General features: G+C 54.4%; 1 protein-coding gene across 1 annotated transcript in view; it reads left to right on the plus strand.

The window, feature by feature from the left end:
* The window catches only part of LOC144674290 (sodium/potassium/calcium exchanger 3-like), a 170042-nt gene that overhangs the window by 118621 nt on the left and 32241 nt on the right, over positions 1–19180 (plus strand). The window lies entirely within an intron of this gene.

Below are 19180 nucleotides of genomic sequence, written 5' to 3' on the forward strand. Positions count from 1 at the left end.
TCTGTGTGCGTGTCTGTCTGTGTGCGTGTCTCTGTGTGTGTGTCTGTCTGTGTGTGTCTCTGTGTGCGTGTCTCTGTGTGCGTGTCTCTGTGTGTGTGTCTCTGTGTGCGTGTCTGTCTGTGTGTGTCTCTGTGTGCGTGTCTCTGTGTGCGTGTCTCTGTGTGCGTGTCTCTGTGTGTGTGTCTCTTTGTGTGTGTCTGTCTGTGTGTGTCTCTGTGTGTGTGTCTCTGTGTGCGTGTCTGTGTGCGTGTCTCTGTGTGTGTGTCTCTGTGTGCGTGTCTGTGTGCGTGTCTTTGTGTGTGTGTCTCTGTGTGCGTGTCTCTGTGTCTGTGTCCCTGTGTGCGTGTCTGTCTGTGTGTGTCTCTGTGTGCGTGTCTCTGTGTGCGTGTCTCTGTGCGTGTCTCTGTGTGTGTGTCTCTGTGTGCGTGTCTCTGTGTGCGTGTCTCTGTGTGCGTGTCTCTGTGTGCGTGTCTCTGTGCGTGTCTCTGTGTGCGTGTCTCTGTGTGTGTGTCTCTGTGTGCGTGTCTCTGTGTGCGTGTCTTTGTGTTCGTGTCTCTGTGCATGTCTCTGTGTGCGTGTCTCTGTGTGTGTGTCTCTGTGTGCGTGTCTGTGTGTGTGTCTCTGGGTGCGTGTCTCTGTGTGCGTGTCTCTGTGTGTGTGTCTCTGTGCGCGTGTCTGTCTGTCTGTGTGTCTCTGTGTGCGTGTCTCTGTGTGCGTGTCTCTGTGTGTGTGTCTCTGTGCGCGTGTCTGTCTGTGTGCATGTCTCTGTGTGCGTGTCTCTGTGTGTGTGTCTCTGTGTGCGTGTCTGTCTGTGTGTGTGTCTCTGTGTGCGTGTCTCTGTGTGCGTGTCTGTCTGTGTGCGTGTCTCTGTGTGTGTGTCTCTGTGTGCGTGTCTCTGTGTGCGTGTCTCTGTGTGCGATTCTGTGTGTGCGTGTCTCTGTGTGCGTGTCTGTGTGTGCGTGTCTCTGTGCGTGTGTCTGTGTGTGTGTGTCTCTGTGTGCGTGTCTCTGTGTGCGTGTCTCTGTGTGCGTGTCTCTGTGCGCGTGTCTCTGTGCGCGTGTCTGTCTGTGTGCGTGTCTGTGTGCGTGTCTGTCTGTGTGCGTGTCTGTCTGTGTGTGTGTCTGTCTCTGTGTGTGTCTCTGTGCGCGTGTCTCTGTGTGTGTGTCTGTCTCTGTGTGTGTCTATGTGTGCGTGTGTCTGTGTGTGTCTGTCTGTGTGCGTGTCTGTCTGTGTGTGTGTCTGTCTCTGTGTGTGTGTCTGTCTGTGTGCGTGTCTCTGTGTGTGTCTCTGTGTGCGTGTCTCTGTGTGTGTCTGTCTGTGTGCGTGTCTGTCTGTGTGTGTGTCTGTCTCTGTGTGTGTCTCTGTGTGTGTCTGTCTGTGTGCGTGTCTCTGTGTGCGTGTCTCTGTGTGTGTCTGTCTGTGTGCGTGTCTCTGTGTGCGTGTCTCTGTGTGTGTGTCTCTGTGTGAGGGTCTGTCTGTGTGTGTGTCTCTGTGTGTGTGTCTCTGTGCGCGTGTCTCTGTGTGCGTGTCTCTGTGTGCGTGTCTCTGTGTGTGTGTCTCTGTGTGCGTGTCTCTGTGTGTGTCTCTGTGTGCGTGTCTCTGTGTGCATGTCTCTGTGTGCGTGTTTCTGTGTGCGTGTCTCTGTGTGCATGTCTCTGTGTGCGTGTCTCTGTGTGCGTGTCTCTGTGCGTGTCTCTGTGCGCGTGTCTCTGTGTGCGTGTCTCTGTGTGCGTGTCTCTGTGTGCGTGTCTCTGTGTGCGTGTCTGTCTGTGTGCGTGTCTCTGTGTGTGTGTCTGTCTGTGTGTGTCTCTGTGTGCGTGTCTCTGTGTGCGTGTCTCTGTGTGTGTCTCTGTGTGCGTGTCTGTCTGTGTGTGTCTCTGTGTGCGTGTCTCTGTGTGCGTGTCCCTGTGTGTGTGTCTCTTTGTGTGTGTCTGTCTGTGTGTGTCTCTCTGCGCGTGTCTCTGTGTGCGTGTCTCTGTGTGCGTGTCTCTGTGTCTGTGTCCCTGTGTGCGTGTCTGTCTGTGTGTGTCTCTGTGTGCGTGTCTCTGTGTGCGTGTCTCTGTGCGTGTCTCTGTGTGTGTGTCTCTGTGTGCGTGTCTCTGTGTGCGTGTCTCTGTGTGCGTGTCTCTGTGTGCGTGTCTCTGTGTGTGTGTCTCTGTGTGTGTCTCTGTGTGTGTGTCTGTCTGTGTGCGTGTCTCTGTGTGCGTGTCTCTGTGTGCGTGTCTCTGTGTGCGTGTCCCTGTGCGTGTCTCTGTGTGCGTGTCTCTGTGTGTGTCTGTCTGTGTGCGTGTCTCTGTGCGCGTGTCTCTGTGTGCGTGTCTCCGTGTGCGTGTCTCTGTGTGTGTCTCTGTGTGCGTGTCTGTCTGTGTGTGTGTCTCTGTGTGTGTGTCTCTGTGTGCGTATCTCTGTGCGTGTCTCTGTGCGTGTCTCTGTGTGCGTGTCTCTGTGTGCGTGTCTCTGTGTGCGTGTCTCTGTGTGTGTGTCTCTGTGTGCGTGTCTCTGTGTGCGTGTCTCTGTGTGTGTCTGTCTCTGTGCGTGTCTCTGTGTGCGTGTCTCTGTGTGTGTCTGTCTGTGTGTGTGTCTCTGTGTGTGTCTGTCTGTGTGTGTGTCTCTGTGTGTGTGTCTCTGTGCGTGTGTCTCTGTGCGCGTGTCTCTGTGTGCGTGTCTCTGTGCGTGTCTCTGTGTGCGTGTCTCTGTGTGCGTGTCTCTGTGTGCATGTCTCTGTGTGTGTGTCTCTGTGTGCGGGTCTCTGTGTGTGTCTGTCTGTGTGCGTGTCTCTGTGTGCGTGTCTCTGTGTGCGTGTCTCTGTGTGCGTGTCTGTCTGTGTGCGTGTCTCTGTGTGCGTGTCTCTGTGTGCATGTCTCTGTGTGCGTGTCTCTGTGTGCGTGTCTCTGTGTGCGTGTCTCTGTGTGTGTGTCTCTGTGTGCGTGTCTCTGTGTGCGTGTCTCTGTGTGTGTGTCTCTGTGTGCGTGTCTCTGTGTGCGTGTCTCTGTGTGCGTGTCTCTGTGTGCGTGTCTGTCTGTGTGCGTGTCTCTGTGTGCGTGTCTCTGTGTGTGTGTCTCTGTGTGCGTGTCTCTGTGTGCGTGTCTCTGTGTGTGTCTGTCTGTGTGCGTGCCTCTGTGTGTGTGTCTCTGTGTGCGTGTCTCTGTGTGTGTGTCTGTGTGTGTGTCTCTGTGTGTGTCTCTGTGTGTGTGTCTCTGTGTGTGTCTCTGTGTGTGTGTCTCTGTGTGTGTGTCTCTGTGTGCGTGTCTCTGTGTGTGTGTCTCTGTGTGCGTGTCTCTGTGCGTGTCTCTGTGCGCGTGTCTCTGTGTGGGTGTCTCTGTGTGTGTCTGTCTGTGTGTGTGTCTCTGTGTGCGTGTCTCTGTGTGTGTCTGTCTGTGTGTGTCACTGTGTGCGTGTCTCTGTGCGCGTGTCTCTGTGTGCGTGTCTCTGTGTGCGTGTCTCTGTGCGCATGTCTCTGTGTGCGTGTCTCTGTGTGCGTGTCTCTGTGTGTGTGTCTGTCTGTGTGCGTGTCTCTGTGTGCGTGTCTCTGTGTGCGTGTCTCTGTGTGCGTGTGTCTCTGTGTGCGTGTCTCTGTGTGCGTGTCTCTGTGTGCGTGTTTCTGTGTGTCTGTCTGTGTGCGTGTCTCTGTGTGCGTGTCACTGTGTGCGTGTGTCTCTGTGTGCGTGTCTCTGTGTGCGTGTCTCTGTGTGCATGTCTCTGTGTGTGTGTCTGTCTGTGTGCGTGTCTCTGTGTGCGTGTCTCTGTGTGCGTGTCTCTGTGTGCGTGTCTCTGTGTGTGTGTCTCTGTGTGCGTGTCTGTCTGTGTGTGTGTCTCTGTGTGTGTGTCTCTGTGTGCGTGTCTCTGTGTGCGTGTCTGTCTGTGTGTGTGTCTCTGTGTACGTGTCTGTCTGTGTGTGTGTCTCTGTGTGTGTGTCTCTGTGTGCGTGTCTCTGTGTGTGTGTCTCTGTGTGCGTGTCTGTGTGTGTGTCTGTCTGTGTGTGTCTCTGTGTGCGTGTCTCTGTGTGTGTGTCTCTGTGTGCGTGTCTGTCTGTGTGTGTGTCTCTGTGTGCGTTTCTCTGTGTGTGTGTCTCTGTGTGTGTGTCTCTGTGTGCGTGTCTCTGTGTGCGTGTCTCTGTGTGTGTGTCTGTGTGTGCGTGTCTCTGTGTGTGTGTCTCTGTGTGCGTGTCTCTGTGTGTGTGTCTCTGTGTGCGTGTCTCTGTGTGCGTGTCTCTGTGTGCGTGTCTCTGTGTGTGTGTCTCTGTGTGTGTGTCTCTGTGTGCGTGTCTGTGTTCGTGTCTTTGTGTGTGTGTCTCTGTGTGTGTGTCTGTCTGTGTGTGTCTCTGTGTGTGTGTCTCTGTGTGCGTGTCTGTCTGTGTGTGTCTCTGTGTGCGTGTCACTGTGTGCGTGTCTCTGTGTGCGTGTCTCTGTGTGTGTGTCTCTGTGTGTGTGTCTGTCTGTGTGTGTCTCTGTGTGTGTGTCTGTCTGTGTGTGTCTCTGTGTGCGTGTCTGTCTGTGTGTGTCTCTGTGTGTGTGTCTGTCTGTGTGTGTCTCTGTGTGCGTGCCTGTCTGTGTGCGCGTCTCTGTGCGCGTGTCTCTGTGTGTGTGTCTCTGTGTGCGTGTCTGTCTGTGTGCGTGTCTCTGTGTGTGTCTCTGTGTGTGTGTCTCTGTGTGCGTGTCTGTCTGTGTGTGTGTCTGTCTGTGTGCGTGTCTCTGTGTGTGTCTCTGTGTGTGTGTCTCTGTGTGCGTGTCTGTCTGTGTGTGTGTCTCTGTGTGTGTGTCTCTGTGTGTGTGTCTCTGTGTGCGTGTCTGTGTGTGCGTATCTCTGTGTGTGTGTCTCTGTGTGTGTCTCTGTGTGCGTGTCTCTGTGTGCGTGTCTCTGTGTGCGTGTCTCTGTGTGCGTGTCTGTCTGTGTGTGTCTCTGTGTGCGTGTCTCTGTGTGCGTGTCTCTGTGTGTGTGTCTCTGTGTGCGTTTCTCTGTGCGCGTGTCTCTGTGTGTGTGTCTCTGTGTGCGTGTCTGTCTGTGTGCGTGTCTCTGTGTGTGTGTCTCTGTGTGTGTGTCTCTGTGTGTGTCTCTGTGTGTGTGTCTGTCTGTGTGCGTGTCTCTGTGTGCGTGTCTCTGTGTGCGTGTCTCTGTGTGCGTGTCTCTGTGCGTGTCTCTGTGTGCGTGTCTCTGTGTGTGTCTGTCTGTGTGCGTGTCTCTGTGTGCGTGTCTCTGTGTGCGTGTCTCTGTGTGCGTGTCTGTCTGTGTGCGTGTCTCTGTGTGTGTGTCTCTGTGTGCGTGTCTCTGTGCGTGTCTCTGTGCGTGTCTCTGTGTGCGTGTCTCTGTGTGCGTGTCTCTGTGTGTGTGTCTCTGTGTGCGTGTCTCTGTGTGCGTGTCTCTGTGTGTGTCTGTCTCTGTGCGTGTCTCTGTGTGCGTGTCTCTGTGTGTGTCTGTCTGAGTGCGTGTCTCTGTGTGTGTGTCTGTCTGTGTGTGTCTGTCTGTGTGTGTGTCTCTGTGTGTGTCTCTGTGTGTGTGTCTCTGTGCGCGTGTCTCTGTGTGCGTGTCTCTGTGCGTGTCTCTGTGTGCGTGTCTCTGTGTGCGTGTCTCTGCGTGTGTGTCTCTGTGTGCGTGTCTCTGTGTGTGTCTGTCTGTGTGCGTGTCTCTGTGTGCGTGTCTCTGTGTGCGTGTCTCTGTGTGCGTGTCTGTCTGTGTGCGTGTCTCTGTGTGCGTGTCTCTGTGTGCGTGTCTCTGTGTGCGTGTCTGTCTGTGTGCGTGTCTCTGTGTGCGTGTCTCTGTGTGCGTGTCTCTGTGTGTGTGTCTCTGTGTGTGTCTGTCTGTGTGCGTGCCTCTGTGTGTGTCTGTCTGTGTGTGCGTGTCTGTGTGCGTGTCTCTGTGTACGTGTCTCTGTGTGCGTGTCTCTGTGTGTGTTTCTCTGTGTGCGTGTCTCTGTGTGCGTGTCTCTGTGTGTGTCTTTGTGTGCGTGTCTCTTTGTGTGTGTCTCTGTGTGCGTGTCTGTCTGTGTGCGTGTCTCTGTGTGTGTCTCTGTGTGTGTGTCTCTGTGTACGTGTCTGTCTGTGTGTGTGTCTGTCTCTGTGTGTGTCTCTGTGTGTGTCTCTGTGTGCGTGTCTGTCTGTGTGTGTGTCTCTGTGTGCGTGTCTGTCTGTGTGCGTGTCTCTGTGTGTCTCTGTGTGTGTGTCTCTGTGTGCGTGTCTGTGTGTGCGTATCTCTGTGTGTGTGTCTCTGTGCGTGTCTCTGTGTGCGTGTCTCTGTGTGCGTGTCTCTGTGTGCGTGTCTGTCTGTGTGTGTCTCTGTGTGCGTGTCTCTGTGTGCGTGTCTCTGTGTGCGTGTCTCTGTGTGCGTGTCTCTGTGTGCGTGTCTCTGTGTGCGTGTCTGTCTGTGTGCGTGTCTCTGTGTGCGTGTCTCTGTGTGTGTGTCTCTGTGTGTGTCTCTGTGTGTGTGTCTGTCTGTGTGCGTGTCTCTGTGTGCGTGTCTCTGTGTGCGTGTCTCTGTGTGCGTGTCCCTGTGCGTGTCTCTGTGTGCGTGTCTCTGTGTGTGTCTGTCTGTGTGCGTGTCTCTGTGCGCGTGTCTCTGTGTGCGTGTCTCCGTGTGCGTGTCTCTGTGTGTGTCTCTGTGTGCGTGTCTGTCTGTGTGTGTGTCTCTGTGTGTGTGTCTCTGTGTGCGTATCTCTGTGCGTGTCTCTGTGCGTGTCTCTGTGTGCGTGTCTCTGTGTGCGTGTCTCTGTGTGCGTGTCTCTGTGTGTGTGTCTCTGTGTGCGTGTCTCTGTGTGCGTGTCTCTGTGTGTGTCTGTCTCTGTGCGTGTCTCTGTGTGCGTGTCTCTGTGTGTGTCTGTCTGTGTGTGTGTCTCTGTGTGTGTCTGTCTGTGTGTGTGTCTCTGTGTGTGTGTCTCTGTGCGTGTGTCTCTGTGTGCGTGTCTCTGTGCGTGTCTCTGTGTGCGTGTCTCTGTGTGCGTGTCTCTGTGTGCATGTCTCTGTGTGTGTGTCTCTGTGTGCGGGTCTCTGTGTGTGTCTGTCTGTGTGCGTGTCTCTGTGTGCGTGTCTCTGTGTGCGTGTCTCTGTGTGCGTGTCTGTCTGTGTGCGTGTCTCTGTGGGCGTGTCTCTGTGTGCATGTCTCTGTGTGCGTGTCTCTGTGTGCGTGTCTCTGTGTGCGTGTCTCTGTGTGTGTGTCTCTGTGTGCGTGTCTCTGTGTGCGTGTCTCTGTGTGTGTGTCTCTGTGTGCGTGTCTCTGTGTGCGTGTCTCTGTGTGCGTGTCTGTCTGTGTGCGTTTCTCTGTGTGCGTGTCTCTGTGTGTGTGTCTCTGTGTGCGTGTCTCTGTGTGTGTCTGTCTGTGTGCGTGCCTCTGTGTGTGTGTCTCTGTGTGCGTGTCTCTGTGTGTGTGTCTGTGTGTGTGTCTCTGTGTGTGTCTCTGTGTGTGTGTCTCTGTGTGTGTCTCTGTGTGTGTGTCTCTGTGTGTGTGTCTCTGTGTGCGTGTCTCTGTGTGTGTGTCTCTGTGTGCGTGTCTCTGTGCGTGTCTCTGTGCGCATGTCTCTGTGTGGGTGTCTCTGTGTGTGTCTGTCTGTGTGTGTGTCTCTGTGTGCGTGTCTCTGTGTGTGTCTGTCTGTGTGTGTCTCTGTGTGCGTGTCTCTGTGCGCGTGTCTCTGTGTGCGTGTCTCTGTGTGCGTGTCTCTGTGCGCATGTCTCTGTGTGCGTGTCTCTGTGTGCGTGTCTCTGTGTGTGTGTCTGTCTGTGTGCGTGTCTCTGTGTGCGTGTCTCTGTGTGCGTGTCTCTGTGTGCGTGTGTCTCTGTGTGCGTGTCTCTGTGTGCGTGTCTCTGTGTGCGTGTTTCTGTGTGTCTGTCTGTGTGCGTGTCTCTGTGTGCGTGTCACTGTGTGCGTGTGTCTCTGTGTGCGTGTCTCTGTGTGCGTGTCTCTGTGTGCGTGTCTCTGTGTGTGTGTCTGTCTGTGTGCCTGTCTCTGTGTGCGTGTCTCTGTGTGCGTGTCTCTGTGTGCGTGTCTCTGTGTGTGTGTCTCTGTGTGCGTGTCTGTCTGTGTGTGTGTCTCTGTGTGTGTGTCTCTGTGTGCGTGTCTCTGTGTGTGTGTCTGTCTGTGTGTGTGTCTCTGTGTACGTGTCTGTCTGTGTGTGTGTCTCTGTGTGTGTGTCTCTGTGTGCGTGTCTCTGTGTGTGTGTCTCTGTGTGCGTGTCTGTGTGTCTGTCTGTGTGTGTCTCTGTGTGCGTGTCTCTGTGTGTGTGTCTCTGTGTGCGTGTCTGTCTGTGTGTGTGTCTCTGTGTGCGTGTCTCTGTGTGTGTGTCTCTGTGTGCGTGTCTGTCTGTGTGTGTGTCTCTGTGTGCGTGTCTGTCTGTGTGTGTGTCTCTGTGTGCGTGTCTCTGTGTGTGTCTGTCTGTGTGCGTGTCTCTGTGTGCGTGTCTCTGTGTGCGTGTCTCTGTGTGCGTGTCTCTGTGTGCGTGTCTGTCTGTGTGCGTGTATCTGTGTGCGTATCTCTGTGTGCGTGTCTCTGTGTGCGTGTCTCTGTGTGCGTGTCTGTCTGTGTGCGTGTCTCTGTGTGCGTGTCTCTGTGTGCGTGTCTCTGTGTGCGTGTCTCTGTGTGTGTGTCTCTGTGTGCGTGTCTCTGTGTGTGTGTCTCTGTGTGTGTCTGTCTGTGTGCGTGCCTCTGTGTGTGTCTGTCTGTGTGTGCGTGTCTGTGTGCGTGTCTCTGTGTACGTGTCTCTGTGTGCGTGTCTCTGTGTGTGTTTCTCTGTGTGCGTGTCTCTGTGTGCGTGTCTCTGTGTGTGTCTCTGTGTGCGTGTCTCTTTGTGTGTGTCTCTGTGTGCGTGTCTGTCTGTGTGCGTGTCTCTGTGTGTATCTCTGTGTGTGTGTCTCTGTGTACGTGTCTGTCTGTGTGTGTGTCTGTCTCTGTGTGTGTCTCTGTGTGTGTCTCTGTGTGCGTGTCTGTCTGTGTGTGTGTCTCTGTGTGCGTGTCTGTCTGTGTGCGTGTCTCTGTGTGTGTGTCTCTGTGTGTGTGTCTCTGTGTGTGTCTGTCCGTGTGTGTGTGTCTCTGCGTGCGTGTCTCTGTGTGTGTGTCTCTGTGTGCGTGTCTCTGTGTGCGTGTCTCTGTGTGTGTGTCTCTGTGTGCGTGTCTCTGTGTGTGTGTCTCTGTGTGTGTGTCTCCGTGTGTGTCTGTCTGTGTGTGTGTCTCTGTGTGCGTGTCTCTGTGTGGGTGTCTTTGTGTGCGTGTCTCTGTGTGTGTGTCTCTGTGTGCGTGTCTCTGTGTGCGTGTCTCTGTGTGTGTCTGTCTCTGTGCGTGTCTCTGTGTGCGTGTCTCTGTGTGCGTGTCTCTGTGTGCGTGTCTCTGTGCGCGTGTCTCTGTGTGTGTCTGTCTGTGTGCGTGTCTCTGTGTGCATGTCTCTGTGCGTGTCTCTGTGTGCGTGTCTGTCTGTGTGTGTCTCTGTGTGCGTGTCTGTCTGTGTGCGTGTCTGTGTGTGTGTCTGTCTGTGTGCGTGTCTGTGTGTGTGCGTGTCTGTGTGCGTGTGTGTGTGTGTGTCTGTGTGTGTGTCTCTGTGTGCGTGTCTGTCTGTGTGCGTGTCTGTGTGTGTGTCTGTGTGTGTGTCTCTGTGTGCGTGTTTGTCTGTGTGCATGTCTGTTTGTGTGTCTGTCTGTGTGTGTCTCTGTGTGTGTGTCTCTGTGTGCGTGTCTGTGTGTGTGTCTGTCTGTGTGTGTGTCTCTGTGTGCGTGTCTCTGTGTGTGTGTCTGTCTGTGTGTCTGTCTGTGTGTGTGTCTCTGTGCGTGTCTGTGTGCGTGTCTGTCTGTGTGCGCGTCTGTCTGTGTGCGTGTCTGTCTGTGTGTGTGTCTGTCTGTGTGTGTGTCTGTCTGTGTGCGTGTCTGTCTGTGTGCGTGTCTGTCTGTGTGTGTGTCTGTCTGTGTGTGTGTCTGTGTGCGTGTCTGTCTGTGTGCGTGTCTGTCTGTGTGCGTGTCTCTGTGTACGTGTCTGTCTGTGTGTGTGTCTGTCTGTGTGTGTGTCTGTTTGCGTGTCTGTCTGTGTGCGTGTCTGTCTGTGTGTGTGTCTGTGTGCGTGTCTCTGTGCGTGTCTCTGTGCGTGTCTCTGTGCGTGTCTCTGTGTGTGTGTCTGTGTCCGTGTCTGTGTGTGTGCGTATCTGTGTGTGTGTGTGTCTGTGTGCGTTTCTGTCTGTGTGCGTGTCTGTCTGTGTGCGTGTCTGTCTGTGTGTGTGTCTGTGTGCGTGTGTGTGTCTGTGTGTGTCTGTGTGCGTGTCTGTGTGTGTCTGTGTGTGTCTGTGTGTGTCTGTGCGCGTGTCTCTGTGTGTGTGTCTGTCTGTGTGCGTGTCTCTGTGTGCGTGTCTCTGTGCGTGTCTCTGTGTGCGTGTCTCTGTGCGCGTGTCTCTGTGTGCGTGTCTCTGTGTGCGTGTCTCTGTGCGCGTGTCTCTGTGCGCGTGTCTGTCTGTGTGCGTGTCTGTGTGCGTGTCTGTCTGTGTGCGTGTCTGTCTGTGTGTGTGTCTGTCTCTGTGTGTGTCTCTGTGCGCGTGTCTCTGTGTGTGTGTCTGTCTCTGTGTGTGTCTATGTGTGCGTGTGTCTGTGTGTGTCTGTCTGTGTGCGTGTCTGTCTGTGTGTGTGTCTGTCTCTGTGTGTGTGTCTGTCTGTGTGCGTGTCTCTGTGTGTGTCTCTGTGTGCGTGTCTCTGTGTGTGTCTGTCTGTGTGCGTGTCTGTCTGTGTGTGTGTCTGTCTCTGTGTGTGTCTCTGTGTGTGTCTGTCTGTGTGCGTGTCTCTGTGTGCGTGTCTCTGTGTGTGTCTGTCTGTGTGCGTGTCTCTGTGTGCGTGTCTCTGTGTGTGTGTCTCTGTGTGAGTGTCTGTCTGTGTGTGTGTCTCTGTGTGCGTGTCTCTGTGTGCGTGTCTCTGTGTGCGTGTCTCTGTGTGTGTGTCTCTGTGTGCGTGTCTCTGTGTGTGTCTCTGTGTGCGTGTCTCTGTGTGCATGTCTCTGTGTGCGTGTTTCTGTGTGCGTGTCTCTGTGTGTGTGTCTCTGTGTGTGTGTCTCTGTGTGTGTGTCTCTGTGTGCGTGTCTCTGTGTGTGTCTCTGTGTGCGTGTCTCTGTGTGCATGTCTCTGTGTGCGTGTCTCTGTGTGCGTGTCTCTGTGCGTGTCTCTGTGCGCGTGTCTCTGTGCGCGTGTCTCTGTGTGCGTGTCTCTGTGTGCGTGTCTGTCTGTGTGCGTGTCTCTGTGTGTGTGTCTGTCTGTGTGTGTCTCTGTGTGCGTGTCTCTGTGTGCGTGTCTCTGTGTGTGTGTCTCTGTGTGCGTGTCTGTCTGTGTGTGTCTCTGTGTGCGTGTCTCTGTGTGCGTGTCTCTGTGTGCGTGTCTCTGTGTGTGTGTCTCTTTGTGTGTGTCTGTCTGTGTGTGTCTCTGTGTGTGTGTCTCTGTGTGCGTGTCTGTGTGCGTGTCTCTGTGTGTGTGTCTCTGTGTGCGTGTCTGTGTGCGTGTCTTTGTGTGTGTGTCTCTGTGTGCGTGTCTCTGTGTCTGTGTCCCTGTGTGCGTGTCTGTCTGTGTGTGTCTCTGTGTGCGTGTCTCTGTGTGCGTGTCTCTGTGCGTGTCTCTGTGTGCGTGTCTGTCTGTGTGTGTGTCTCTGTGTGCGTGTCTCTGTGTGCGTGTCTGTCTGTGTGCGTGTCTCTGTGTGTGTGTCTCTGTGTGCGTGTCTCTGTGTGCGTGTCTCTGTGTGCGATTCTGTGTGTGCGTGTCTCTGTGTGCGTGTCTGTGTGTGCGTGTCTCTGTGCGTGTGTCTGTGTGTGTGTGTCTCTGTGTGCGTGTCTGTCTGTGTGCGTGTCTCTATGTGTGTGTCTGTGTGTGTGTGTGTCTCTGTGTGTGTGACTGTCTGTGTGTGTGTCTCTGTGTGTGTGTCTCTGTGTGCGTGTCTCTGTGTGTGTGTCTGTCTGTGTGTGTGTCTCTGTGTGCGTGTCTCTGTGTGCGTGTCTCTGTGTGTGTGTGTGTGTCTCTGTGTGTGTGTCTCTGTGTGCGTGTCTCTGTGTGCGTTTCTCTGTGTGTGTGTCTCTGTGTGTGTGTCTCTGTGTGCGTGTCTCTGTGTGCGTGTCTCTGTGTGCGTGTCTCTGTGTGCGTGTCTGTCTGTGTGCGTGTCTGTGTGTGCGTGTCTCTGTGTGTGTGTCTCTGTGTGCGTGTCTCTGTGTGCGTTTCTCTGTGTGTGTGTCTCTGTGTGCGTGTCTCTGTGTGCGTGTCTCTGTGTGCGTGTCTCTGTGTGTGTGTCTCTGTGTGTGTGTCTCTGCGTGTGCGTGTCTGTGTTCGTGTCTCTGTGTGTGTGTCTCTGTGTGTGTGTCTGTCTGTGTGTGTCTCTGTGTGTGTGTCTCTGTGTGCGTGTCTGTCTGTGTGTGTCTCTGTGTGCGTGTCACTGTGTGCGTGTCTCTGTGTGCGTGTCTCTGTGTGTGTGTCTCTGTGTGTGTGTCTGTCTCTGTGTGTCGCTGTGTGTGTGTCTGTCTGTGTGTGTCTCTGTGTGCGTGTCTGTCTGTGTGTGTCTCTGTGTGTGTGTCTGTCTGTGTGTTTCTCTGTGTGCGTGCCTGTCTGTGTGCGCGTCTCTGTGCGCGTGTCTCTGTGTGTGTGTCTCTGTGCGTGTCTGTCTGTGTGCTTGTCTCTGTGTGTGTCTCTGTGTGTGTGTCTCTGTGTGCGTGTCTGTCTGTGTGTGTGTCTGTCTGTGTGCGTGTCTCTGTGTGTGTCTCTGTGTGTGTGTCTCTGTGTGCGTGTCTGTCTGTGTGTGTGTCTCTGTGTGTGTGTCTCTGTGTGTGTGTCTCTGTGTGCGTGTCTGTGTGTGCGTATCTCTGTGTGTGTGTCTCTGTGTGTGTCTCTGTGTGCGTGTCTCTGTGTGCGTGTCTCTGTGTGCGTGTCTCTGTGTGCGTGTCTGTCTGTGTGTGTCTCTGTGTGCGTGTCTCTGTGTGCGTGTCTCTGTGTGTGTGTCTCTGTGTGCGTGTCTCTGTGCGCGTGTCTCTGTGTGTGTGTCTCTGTGTGCGTGTCTGTCTGTGTGCGTGTCTCTGTGTGTGTGTCTCTGTGTGTGTGTCTCTGTGTGTGTCTCTGTGTGTGTGTCTGTCTGTGTGCGTGTCTCTGTGTGCGTGTCTCTGTGTGCGTGTCTCTGTGTGCGTGTCTCTGTGCGTGTCTCTGTGTGCGTGTCTCTGTGTGTGTCTGTCTGTGTGCGTGTCTCTGTGCGCGTGTCTCTGTGTGCGTGTCTCTGTGTGCGTGTCTCTGTGTGCGTGTCTGTCTGTGTGTGTGTCTCTGTGTGTGTGTCTCTGTGTGCGTGTCTCTGTGCGTGTCTCTGTGCGTGTCTCTGTGTGCGTGTCTCTGTGTGCGTGTCTCTGTGTGCGTCTCTCTGTGTGCGTCTCTCTGTGTGCGTGTCTCTGTGTGTGTCTGTCTCTGTGCGTGTCTCTGTGTGCGTGTCTCTGTGTGTGTCTGTCTGAGTGCGTGTCTCTGTGTGTGTGTCTGTCTGTGTGTGTCTGTCTGTGTGTGTGTCTCTGTGTGTGTCTCTGTGTGTGTGTCTCTGTGCGCGTGTCTCTGTGTGCGTGTCTCTGTGCGTGTCTCTGTGTGCGTGTCTCTGTGTGCGTGTCTCTGCGTGTGTGTCTCTGTGTGCGTGTCTCTGTGTGTGTCTGTCTGTGTGCGTGTCTCTGTGTGCGTGTCTCTGTGTGCGTGTCTCTGTGTGCGTGTCTGTCTGTGTGCGTGTCTCTGTGTGCGTGTCTCTGTGTGCGTGTCTCTGTGTGCGTGTCTCTGTGTGTGTGTCTCTGTGTGTGTCTGTCTGTGTGCGTGCCTCTGTGTGTGTCTGTCTGTGTGTGCGTGTCTGTGTGCGTGTCTCTGTGTACGTGTCTCTGTGTGCGTGTCTCTGTGTGTGTTTCTCTGTGTGCGTGTCTCTGTGTGCGTGTCTCTGTGTGTGTCTCTGTGTGCGTGTCTCTTTGTGTGTGTCTCTGTGTGCGTGTCTGTCTGTGTGCGTGTCTCTGTGTGTGTCTCTGTGTGTGTGTCTCTGTGTACGTGTCTGTCTGTGTGTGTGTCTGTCTCTGTGTGTGTCTCTGTGTGTGTCTCTGTGTGCGTGTCTGTCTGTGTGTGTGTCTCTGTGTGCGTGTCTGTCTGTGTGCGTGTCTCTGTGTGTCTCTGTGTGTGTGTCTCTGTGTGCGTGTCTGTGTGTGTGTCTCTGTGTGCGTGTCTCTGTGTGCGTGTCTCTGTGTGTGTCTGTGTGTGTGTCTCTGAGTGTGTGTCTCTGTGTGCGTGTCTGTCTGTGTGTGTGTCTCTGTGTGTGTCTCTGTGTGCGTGTCTGTGTGTGCGTATCTCTGTGTGTGTGTCTCTGTGCGTGTCTCTGTGTGCGTGTCTCTGTGTGCGTGTCTCTGTGTGTGTGTCTCTGTGTGCGTGTCTGTCTGTGTGTGTCTGTGTGTGCGTGTCTCTGTGTGCGTGTCTCTGTGTGCGTGTCTCTGTGTGTGTGTCTCTGTGTGCGTGTCTGTCTGTGTGTGTCTCTGTGTGCGTGTCTCTGTGTGCGTGTCTCTGTGTGTGTGTCTCTGTGTGCGTGTCTGTCTGTGTGTGTCTCTGTGTGCGTGTCTCTGTGTGTGAGTCTCTGTGTGCGTGTCTGTCTGTGTGTGTCTCTGTGTGCGTGTCTCTGTGTGCGTGTCTCTGTGTGCGTGTCTCTGTGTGTGTGTCTCTGTGTGCGTGTCTCTGTGCGCGTGTCTCTGTGTGCGTGTCTCTGTGTGCGTGTCTGTCTGTGTGCGTGTCTCTGTGTGCGTGTCTCTGTGTGTGTGTCTCTGTGTGTGTCTCTGTGTGTGTGTCTGTCTGTGTGCGTGTCTCTGTGTGCGTGTCTCTGTGTGCGTGTCTCTGTGTGCGTGTCCCTGTGCGTGTCTCTGTGTGCGTGTCTCTGTGTGTGTCTGTCTGTGTGCGTGTCTCTGTGCGCGTGTCTCTGTGTGCGTGTCTCCGTGTGCGTGTCTCTGTGTGTGTCTCTGTGTGCGTGTCTGTCTGTGTGTGTGTCTCTGTGTGTGTGTCTCTGTGTGCGTATCTCTGTGCGTGTCTCTGTGCGTGTCTCTGTGTGCGTGTCTCTGTGTGCGTGTCTCTGTGTGTGTGTCTCTGTGTGCGTGTCTCTGTGTGCGTGTCTCTGTGTGTGTCTGTCTCTGTGCGTGTCTCTGTGTGCGTGTCTCTGTGTGTGTCTGTCTGTGTGTGTGTCTCTGTGTGTGTCTGTCTGTGTGTGTGTCTCTGTGTGTGTGTCTCTGTGCGTGTGTCTCTGTGCGCGTGTCTCTGTGTGCGTGTCTCTGTGCGTGTCTCTGTGTGCGTGTCTCTGTGTGCGTGTCTCTGTGTGCATGTCTCTGTGTGTGTGTCTCTGTGTGCGGGTCTCTGTGTGTGTCTGTCTGTGTGCGTGTCTCTGTGTGCGTGTCTCTGTGTGCGTGTCTCTGTGTGCGTGTCTGTCTGTGTGCGTGTCTCTGTGTGCGTGTCTCTGTGTGCATGTCTCTGTGTGCGTGCGTGTCTCTGTGTGCGTGTCTCTGTGTGTGTGTCTCTGTGTGCGTGTCTCTGTGTGCGTGTCTCTGTGTGCGTGTCTCTGTGTGCGTGTCTCTGTGTGCGTGTCTGTCTGTGTGCGTGTCTCTGTGTGCGTGTCTCTGTGTGTGTGTCTCTGTGTGCGTGTCTCTGTGTGCGTGTCTCTGTGCGTGTCTCTGTGCGCGTGTCTCTGTGTGGGTGTCTCTGTGTGTGTCTGTCTGTGTGTGTGTCTCTGTGTGCGTGTCTCTGTGTGTGTCTGTCTGTGTGTGTCTCTGTGTGCGTGTCTCTGTGTGTGTCTGTCTGTGTGTGTCTCTGTGTGCGTGTCTCTGTGCGCGTGTCTCTGTGTGCGTGTCTCTGTGTGCGTGTCTCTGTGCGTGTCTCTGTGTGCATGTCTCTGTGTGCGTGTCTCTGTGTGCGTGTCTCTGTGTGTGTGTCTGTCTGTGTGCGTGTCTCTGTGTGCGTGTCTCTGTGTGCGTGTCTCTGTGTGCGTGTGTCTCTGTGTGCGTGTCTCTGTGTGCGTGTCTCTGTGTGCGTGTTTCTGTGTGTCTGTCTGTGTGCGTGTCTCTGTGTGCGTGTCACTGTGTGCGTGTGTCTCTGTGTGCGTGTCTCTGTGTGCGTGTCTCTGTGTGCGTGTCTCTGTGTGTGTGTCTGTCTGTGTGCGTGTCTCTGTGTGCGTGTCTCTGTGTGCGTGTCTCTGTGTGTGTGTCTCTGTGTGCGTGTCTGTCTGTGTGTGTGTCTCTGTGTGTGTGTCTCTGTGTGCGTGTCTCTGTGTGCGTGTCTGTCTGTGTGTGTGTCTCTGTGTACGTGTCTGTCTGTGTGTGTGTCTCTGTGTGTGTGTCTCTGTGTGCGTGTCTCTGTGTGTGTGTCTCTGTGTGCGTGTCTCTGTGTGTGTGTCTCTGTGTGCGTGTCTGTCTGTGTGTGTGTCTCTGTGTGCGTGTCTGTCTGTGTGTGTGTCTCTGTGTGCGTGTCTCTGTGCGCGTGTCTCTGTGTGCGTGTCTCTGTGTGCGTGTCTGTCTGTGTGTGTGTCTCTGTGTGCGTGTCTGTCTGTGTGTGTGTCTCTGTGTGCGTGTCTCTGTGTGTCTGTCTGTGTGCGTGTCTCTGTGTGCGTGTCTCTGTGTGCGTGTCTCTGTGTGCGTTTCTCTCTGTGCGTGTCTCTGTGTGCGTGTCTGTCTGTGTGTGTGTCTCTGTGTGTGTGTCTGTCTGTGTGCGTGTCTCTGTGTGCGTGTCTCTGTGTGCGTGTCTCTGTGTGTGTGTCTCTGTGTGCGTGTGTGTGTCTGTCTGTGTGCGTGTCTCTGTGTGTGTGTCTCTGTGTGCGTGTCTCTGTGTGTGTGTGTGTGTCTGTCTGTGTGCGTGTCTCTGTGTGTGTGTCTGTCTGTGTGTGTGTCTCTGTGTGTGTGTCTGTCTGTGTGCGTGTCTCTGTGTGCGTGTCTCTGTGTGCGTGTCTCTGTGTGCGTGTCTCTGTGTGTGTGTCTGTCTGTGTGCGTGTCTCTGTGTGTGTGTCTCTGTGTGCGTGTCTGTCTGTGTGCGTGTCTGTCTGTGTGTGTGTCTCTGTGTGCGTGTCTCTGTGTGCGTGTCTGTCTGTGTGTGTGTCTCTGTGTGCGTGTCTGTCTGTGTGTGTGTCTCTCTGTGCGTGTCTCTGTGTGCGTGTCTGTCTGTGTGTGTGTCTCTGTGTGTGTGTCTGTCTGTGTGTGTGTCTCTCTGTGCGTGTCTCTGTGTGTGTGTCTCTCTGTGCGTGTCTCTGTGTGCGTGTCTCTGTGTGTGTGTCTGTGCGTGTCTCTGTGTGCGTGTCTGTCTGTGTGTGTGTCTCTGTGTGCGTGACTGTCTGTGTGTGTGTCTCTGTGTGTGTGTCTCTGTGTGCGTGTCTCTGTGCGTGTCTCTCTGTGCGTGTCTCTGTGTGCGTGTCTCTGTGTGCGTGTCTCTGTGTGCGTGTCTCTGTGTGTGTCTCTGTGTGCGTGTCTCTGTGTGTGTGTCTGTCTGTGTGCGTGTCTCTGTGTGCGTGTCTGTCTGTGTGTGTGTCTCTGTGTGCGTGTCTCTGTGTGCGTGTCTCTGTGTGTGTGTCTCTGTGTGCGTGTCTGTCTGTGTGTGTGTCTCTGTGTGCGTGTCTCTGTGTGCGTGTCTCTGTGTGCGTGTCTCTGTGTGTGTGTCTCTGTGCGTGTCTCTGTGTGTGTGTCTGTCTGTGTGCGTGTCTCTCTGTGCGTATCTCTGTGTGCGTGTCTCTGTGTGCGTGTCTCTGTGTGCGTGTCTGTCTGTGTGCGTCTCTGCGCGCGTGTCTCCGTGTGTGTGTCTCTGTGTGTGTGTCTCTGTGTGCGTGTCTCTGTGTGCGTGTCTCTGTGTGCGTGTCTGTCTGTGTGTGTGTCTCTGTGTGCATGTCTCTGTGTGCGTGTCTCTGTGTGCGTGTCTCTGTGTGCGTGTCTCTGTGTGTGTGTCTCTGTGTGCGTGTCTCTGTGTGCGTGTCTCTGTGTGTGTCTCTGTGTGTGTGTCTCTGTGTGCGTGTCTCTGTGTGCGTTTCTCTGTGTGTGTCTCTGTGTGTGTGTCTCTGTGCGCGTGTCTCTGTGTGCGTGTCTCTGTGTGCATGTCTGTCTGTGTGTGTGTCTCTGTGTGCGTGTCTCTGTGTGTGTCTCTGTGTGTGTCTCTGTGTGTGTGTCTCTGTGCCCGTGTCTCTGTGTGCGTGTCTCTGTGTGTGTGTCTGTCTGTGTGTGTCTCTGTGTGCGTGTCTCTGTGCGTGTCTCTGTGTGCGTGTCTCTGTGCGTGTCTCTGTGTGCGTGTCTCTGTGCGTGTCTCTGTGTGCGTGTCTGTCTGTGTGCGTGTCTCTGTGTGCGTGTCTCTGTGTGCGTGTCTCTGTGTGTGTGTCTCTGTGTGCGTGTCTCTGTGTGTGTGTCTCTGTGTGTGTCTCTGTGTGTTTGTCTCTGTGCGTGTCTCTGTGTGCGTGTCTCTGTGTGCGTGTCTCTGTGTGTGTGTGTCTCTGTGTGTGTGTCTCTGTGTGTGTCTCTGTGTGTGTGTCTGTCTGTGTGCGTGTCTCTGTGTGTGTGTCTCTGTGTGTTTCTCTGTGTGCGTGTCTCTGTGTGTGTGTCTCTGTGTGTCTGTCTCTGTGTGTGTCTCTGTGTGCGTGTCTGTCTGTGTGCGTGTCCCTGTGTGTGTCTCTGTGTGCGTGTCTCTGTGTGTGTGTCTGTCTGTGTGTCTGTCTCTGTGTGTGTGTCTCTGTGTGTGTGTCTCTGTGTGTGTCTCTGTGTGCGTGTCTGTCTGTGTGCGTGTCTCTGTGTGTGTCTCTGTGTGCGTGTCTCTGTGTGTGTGTCTGTCTGTGTGCGTGTCTGCGTGCGTGTCTGTCTGTGTGCGTGTCTCTGTGTGCATGTCTGTCTGTGTGCGTGTCTCTGCGTGCGTGTCTGCCTGTGTGTGTCTCTGTGTGCGTGTCTGTCTGTGTGCGTGTCTGTCTGTGTGTGTCTCTGTGTGCGTGTCTGTCTGTGTGTGTCTCTGTGTGCGTGTCTGTCTGTGTGTGTGTCTGTGTGCGTGTCTCTGTGCGTGTCTGTCTGTGTGTGTGTCTGTCTGTGTGTGTCTCTGTGTGCGTGTCTGTCTGTGTGTGTGTCTGTGTGTGTGTCTGTGTGCGTGTCTCTGTGCGTGTCTCTGTGCGTGTCTCTGTGCGTGTCTCCGTGTGTGTGTCTGTGTGCGTGTCTGTGTGTGTGTGTGTCTGTGTACGTGTCTGTCTGTGTGCGTGTGTGTGTCTGTGTGTGTCTCTGTGTG

This window comes from Cetorhinus maximus, unplaced genomic scaffold, assembly GCF_964194155.1.
Source record: "Cetorhinus maximus unplaced genomic scaffold, sCetMax3.hap1.1 HAP1_SCAFFOLD_612, whole genome shotgun sequence".
Classification (NCBI taxonomy): domain Eukaryota; kingdom Metazoa; phylum Chordata; class Chondrichthyes; order Lamniformes; family Cetorhinidae; genus Cetorhinus; species Cetorhinus maximus.